Here is a 7,111-nt window from a genome sequence, read left to right as displayed (position 1 = left end):
ACTCAATTTGTTCTAAAAATGAAGACCATGAATGAATGTTTCTCTTCTTGTGTTTCCTGATAGGTCTTCAAATTGAGAGACAAAAATAAATGTTAGAAATATCTAGACGTTGGCCTTAGAAATTGAAAATGATCACGAGCTCTTTGAATTACATCTGTTAGCACCAAGGCCTGTTCCTTATTCTCACCACGCTGAGACTTCCTTTTTTTGTCAGAGATTAATGTTCTCTCTTTATTCATACAAAAGATTAAAGAGGACATATAAATATGAAACATATGCTTTTCATTAATCAAAGGTTTTTTTTTTTTAATTTTTTTCAACGTTTTTTATTTATTTTTGGGACAGAGAGAGACAGAGCATGAACGGGGGAGGGGCAGAGAGAGAGGGAGACACAGAATCGGAAACAGGCTCCAGGCTCTGAGCCATCAGCCCAGAGCCCGACGCGGGGCTCGAACTCACGGACCGCGAGATCATGACCTGGCTGAAGTCGGACGCTTAACCGACTGCGCCACCCAGGCGCCCCTCATTAATCAAAGTTTTAATTCGTCTTCTTGATAGACATCAAAAGATACAAATTGCTGTGTGAGAGGCAGAATTATACAACTAATATGAAGTGGGGAGTTTTATTCGAATTATGTAAAAGTATTTAATGTATTTCTTTCTTCTCATGGTAGATGAGGACTTGAGTGATGGCTGATGATACTTGCCCCATAGGAATCATTTGCTTTCTTTTCATAGAAGCCTAACTTTTCCTTCTCTTGGGAACGAGCGTGTTTGGCTGGGAGTAAACAAGGGTGTTTAGCTGCGGGGAGGGGAAGGAGGTATGCCAGGGGAAGGAAAATGGAGCTAATTGATTGTGATAATACAGTTAGAATTGCAGTGCTGGAAATGATATTAGAGATGATCTATTCACGATCCTTGTGTTACAGGTGAGAAAAACTGATATTTCAAGCAGAAGAAGACTTGCATGAGGTTGGCTGAACAGGCACATAGCCAGGAAAGGTGCTCTTTATCATGCCATAATGCTCACGACCCACACTCAGTACTCCCGCCGCTCTTCAAGAGTCGGGAGTCCCCCAGCCCCACAGAATATAAAGGATAGGTTAAAGGGGGTAATTCCTGCCTAGGGTGTTCCATGAGCCAGGGAAACAATAACATTCATATTTAGTTTTTAAAGATCTTTATGACAAAGTAAAGTAGGGTCAAATGAGCACTGTAAAGGAGCTTCATTCTCACGCAGGCTGTCTACAAGCTCCCTTCTAGCTCCCTGTTCTCACACCCGGTGAGCCAGATCTCTTCTGCTAAACCAGCAGCACAGCTCAGGGGAGACTGCTCAGAAGGGAAAGTGAAGGGAAATGCAACACCAGTTCTAACACTGCTGAATTTTGCTGACTAGCGTCGGGTGGTTTTGACCTTGTAAATAAAGGCAAAGTGGTTTAAACGTCGAAATGTCTCATATCTAAAAAATCTGTGGAAATTATAACAATGACACCAGGTCAAACCAGAAATGGTTGAAAAATATTTAAATAACACCAAAGAAATCTGTTCTTCCTCCACCCTTCCTTTTTTGCCCCATGGTACCACTGGCATCCAATTAATGAGATTCCAGCTCTTTTCTATGTGTATGCAAACAAAAGAATTAGGACTTTAGTTTGTTTTTATAAACATGAAGCTGCATTTTGCACACCCGATTTTTTTTTTTTTTAGTAGGCTTCATGCCCACCGTAGGACTTGAACTCACGACTCTGAGATCGAGACCTGAGACGAGACAGTCGCTTAACCAACTGAACCACTTAGGTGCCCCTGCACACTTGATTTTTAACCTCAGTAATATTTCTTGGATTGTACCACATATCAGTACCTAGTTACATACTATTCCGTAGTATGGTTATTCTATTATTCATTATAACATTTCTGTGTTGAAGAACATAAACGTCTATCAACCGATGAATGGATAAAGGAGATGTGGTATATGTATATAATTAAATATCACTCAGCCATCAAAAAGAATGAAATCTCGGGGCGCCTGGGTGGCTCAGTCGGTTGAGCGCCGACTTCGGCTCAGGTCACGATCTCGCGGTCTGTGAGTTCGAGCCCCGTGTCAGGCTCTGGGCTGATGGCTCAGAACCCGGAGCCTGTTTCAGATTCTGTGTCTCCCTCTCTCTGACCCTCCCCCGTTCATGCTCTGTCTCTCTCTGTCTCAAAAATAAATAAACGCTAAAAAAAAAAAAAAAAAAAAAAAAATAAAACCTTCCAATTTCCAAAAATATGGTTAGAGCCAGGTTTTTTTTTGCTAAGAAAAAAAAAAAAAAAAAAAAAAAAAAAAAAAAAAAATCTGAGAGAGACAAATACCATATGATTTCGCTCCTATGTGGAATTTAAGAAACAAAACAGATGAACACATGGGAAGGGAGGGCAAGAGGAGAGAGGGAAACAAACCACAAAAGACTATTGACTATAGAGAACAAGTTGAGGGTTGATGGAGGGAAGTGGGTGGGAGATGGGCTTAATGGCTGATGGGTACTAGGGAGGGCACGTGTTGTGATGAGCACTGGGTGTTGAATGTCAGTGACGAATCACTGAGTTTTACTCCTGAAACCAATATTGCACTGTATGTTGACTAACTAAAATGAAAACAAAACAAAACATAAAAGTTGCCTCTGGTGTTTTACTTACCAGTAATAATGGAATGAATATTTTACACCCATCCATGTGAACATGTGTGATCATTGCCTTATGCCAAATCTATAGAGGTTGGATTTTTTGTTAATAAATTTAGGCATTGATAGAGGTGAGATCTATATAAAAGGATAGATCTATGTAGAAGTCCTGAGTGTTCTCAGTAGCAAAAATCTACAGGGATAAAGAAACTAAAGTAATTAGCTTCTCTTGCTCATTTTGGTGTTCAGTCAAAGTGGCTCTGAACCAGAGGCATTCAAGATCACGTTCAGACTTGCTGATCTGCTAGAAGGACTTACAGGATTCAGAAAAAGCTACTATGCTCACAGTTATGGTTTGTTTCAGTGAAAGGATACAGATTAAAATCAACAAAGGCAAAAGGTGACTGGGTGAAGTCCAGGAGAAACCAGATGTAAGCTTGCAGGTGTCCTTTCCAGTCGAGTCACATGGGTATGCCTAACTCTCCCAGCAATGATGTGTGACAACATGTATGAAGTGTTGCCAACCAGAGGGGCTTACCTGAGCCTTGGTGTCTGGGGTTTTTAGCTTTATAATGTTTCATATTGGTTTTATAGGCATGCAGCCCCCATGTGATTAAACTTAGCTACCTAGTTCCAACCCCCCAGAGGTCAAACTGGTACAAATGGCTCAGGACCTCAAGCATACAAAAACAGGCATTTACTGTGAGTCACATCATTAACTAGCATAAACCATCCGGTCAAACTGACACAGCCTGGCCCACAGCCTTGGGAATATAGGACACTTTTATCGAGCAGGGTATTCCAAGGGCTCAGAAGTTGTCTCCTAGGAGCTGGCTAAAGGCCAGTTCTCCTAGATCAGGCCTTTCTTTGGAATGTGCAGGGCTTGAGCAACCAGGCCTGAGTTAACCCTTTCCTGCATGGTCTCCTTGTACTTTATTGGGGTGATTCTGTGGTCATATGTCTTGAGCCACTCAAAGAGAAGGAGATATTAGGGCTACTTGGAATATATTTGATCATTTATGGGAGGACTGAGTAATTTCTCTTGCTTCATAAAATGGAGCCATAATGCATGTAGTGGAACCACTGTCTGACTAGGCTGACATGACTTGATTTGAGTCCTAGTCTAAGCAAGTCCTGAATTTGAGTCTGAGAGATTCATCCTTCCAATAAAGATTAGGAGTTTATATATGGAAGCAAAGTAAGGGATGAAACGGCAGTGATGGAAGTTTGAAAAAAAGATGTGCTTTGGGGGTATTAGTCTTGGTCTGGAGAGAGAGAAATGACATTAACAAATGTTCATTGTCTGACACCAATAAATGTTCAAAAAACACAAACATTCGCTGTATACCCACTATACGCAGGTACCATGATGTTCAAGTTAGGGACGAGACTAATAACTGGCAGAGTTTCAAGGGACCAGATACTTACCATTATAAAACTTTGGCAACTTTATCAGTGACCCAGTTCTGAAGAGAGTGAAGCCCAGGGATAAGAATACAATTTGTAGGTTACATTGAGATAGCAGGCAGAGAATTCAGAAACTGTAAATCCTACTCTTAAAGGAAAAAAAAAAAAAAGAATCTAGCCATGAGGTGGTACACCATAAAGTAGGAACTTAGATAAGGAATAATAAGACAGGGTAAGGATTCGATGACAGGGAGCCTGGGTCACAAGTCATGAAATAAATTACTGGCGAACTGAAGTTTTCTGTTAGTATGGAACCAGAAGTAAAGCTTGAGGCCCCACTCTTTTTTTTTTTTAATTTTTTTTTCAACGTTTATTTATTTTTGGGACAGAGAGAGACAGAGCATGAACGGGCGAGGAGCAGAGAGAGAGGGAGACACAGAATCGGAAACAGGCTCCAGGCTCCGAGCCATCAGCCCAGAGCCCGACGCGGGGCTCGAACTCACGGACCGCGAGATCGTGACCTGGCTGAAGTCGGACGCTTAACCGACTGCGCCACCCAGGCGCCCCGAGGCCCCACTCTTATATTCCCTGTATAGGAAACAGATTGGTCTCAGAGTCTGGGAGGGACTTCGTGACTCCATTTGTAGATTGGAGCTATTCAGTGGCCAGATGTAAAGAGCTTTATACCACTCTGACATCCATGGGTAGTGACTTTGCTTTTGTTTTATGAAAAAGAAACTAATGCTTTATTTATTAAGTGACTAAAAATTAAATGGTAGACAGGAAGATAAAGATTCGGTTGACTTATGGAAGAAAGGAAGTGGGTGATGTGAGCTGAGGGGTGATCAAACAAACCAACAGGAGGAGTTTCCTTAAGTTTGGTAATTTTGTTAAAGAGAGAACCATCACTCAGCTGATGGCAGGCACTGCCAATTCTATTCTGGTCCATTCTCAGCAAGAGCCATTCCTTCTGTTACGGGTTGTGTCCCCCCTCCCCCCACCCCCCCCCCCATTGAAAAATGAAGAAAGATGTATTAGAGTCCTAACCCCTAGTGTCACAGAATGTGACCTTATTTGGAATAGGGTCTTCACAGAGGTAATCAAGTTAAAATGAGGTCATTAGGGTGGGCCCTAACCCAATGTGACTGGTGTCCTTTTACAAAGGGGAAATTTGACACAGAGCCAGACATGCACAGAAGATGAGGTGAAGACAGAGGGAGAAGACAGCCTTCCACAAGCCTTTGGATCCTTTTGGCCTGGAGTGGATCTGCCCTCACAGCCCTCAGAAGGAACCAACATTTCTGACACCTTGATTTTGAACTTCGGGATTCCAGAAATGTGAGACAATACACTTCTGCCCAGTCTTTGGTAGTTGTTTTGACAACCCTCCCAAACTAGTGTACCTCCCATATCTGCCTCTTACAGCATTTCTTGTCCTTGACCTCTAATTCCAAGGGGACAGATCTTTCTATCTTTAATCTTTTTCTTATCTATCAGGCCCCTTTAAAATAAATGTATTGCAATGGGTCAACAAGATGTTATATTAACTAAATAATTGGATAGGTGGCAGGTAGAATATAGCCCAGGGGTCAGTGAAGAAGAAAAATAAAGAATACATTAAGTAGACCAGAGACCATCATGAAAACACAGAACCATTCAAGGCTCTACAATTTCAAGTAGATTGGTGGTGGGGATAATAACAAAGAGGGAGAGAGAGAAGTGATTTTAAAATCTTTGTCCTGGGGTAGTTTGTTCCTTCATTGAATAAATGACTAAAACAATCCTCTATTATATTAACACTACGTTACTGATAAGTTTTGACACGTAGTGATTTTATTTTTGTTGTCAATCTGAAATAATATTCATGAACAGTAGTTATCGCTTTATATAGTTCACTTATAAAAATTTATGGTGGTTTGTTCTTTTTGTCAACATAATTCTCTCTCTTTGTGCTACTTAAGTCTTTGTGTGTAATTGGTATAGGTCCCTTGGTTACTTTTTGTTTCTGTATACCTGATAAATATACATCATTCTCTTGTTTTTGACATGAAGTGCTCCCAGTTCGATCTCTAGAGTCTGGTAGGCGTTCATGTCTTGTGGCACTGCCTGGTTGACGCAAGATCTCATTGTTTTCCCACTGCCTCTGACTCTATGAATCATTGTGGCACATGAAAAATTATAATCACCAGCATTGACTTCATCCAGTGTTCTTCCTTCCTTCAAGGTTTTACACCGAGGACAGTACCTCTCCAGATGAAATACACTGTCTCAGCCTCCTTCCTCCTTCCTCCACCTTCTTGTTGTTCCCTTGAAGTGACGGCCTCCTGATATGTGTGGGTAGAAATGTAGTAGTGTTTGAGCAATCTGGGAAGTGATGGCTTAGGATGGATTACTGACATAGGAGAGGGATTGTGGCTAGTTTTCCATGACTGTGGACTCTGAATTTCAGACCTGAGGGTAACAAAGGTACAATGGAGGTGATTTTTGCGCCCCCTCTATGCATTTTTCCTTTTCCAGGTATCCAATTCAATTTTTTTCCCCTGAGAAATATTCCTTCTCTAGTTGCCCAGAGCTGATATGGGGGTGGGGATAGGGAAGCAATTGGTTTACTGGAGCATATTTCCCCAAGGTGATGCCTTCTCAGAAACTTGAGAAAGTTTCCATTGAGAAAGTGGCTAAGGTGTAGCTTTGTATGTCCTTACTCTCCCTGCTGGTAGAACCTGGCAATAAGGGATGCTGTTTCGAAAAGGCTATGCTTTTGAAAAGGCTCCTGGCCTAGTCCTAGTCCTGGCATGGCAAATCGGAGGATTGCATGCTCCCCTGGTAACAGCGATTCATTTAAGGATGGGAGGTGACCCAGGCAGAGCCAATGAGCCATAATGGTCCCAGACTGAGAAACATAAGAATGTTCTTCTGCCTTTGAACTCAGGGGAATATGACCCTGGAGCTGCTAGGGACTGTGCCATGAAGCCTGCGAGGTATTCAATTTAGCCAACATGAGAAAGGACAGACAAAACATGAAGGGGAGCTGAGTCTTAATCATA

Source organism: Herpailurus yagouaroundi, unplaced genomic scaffold (genome assembly GCF_014898765.1).
Source record: "Herpailurus yagouaroundi ecotype Mexico unplaced genomic scaffold, PumYag 141, whole genome shotgun sequence".
NCBI classification, from domain to species: Eukaryota; Metazoa; Chordata; class Mammalia; order Carnivora; family Felidae; genus Herpailurus; species Herpailurus yagouaroundi.
This window is presented reverse-complemented; position numbering follows the sequence as displayed.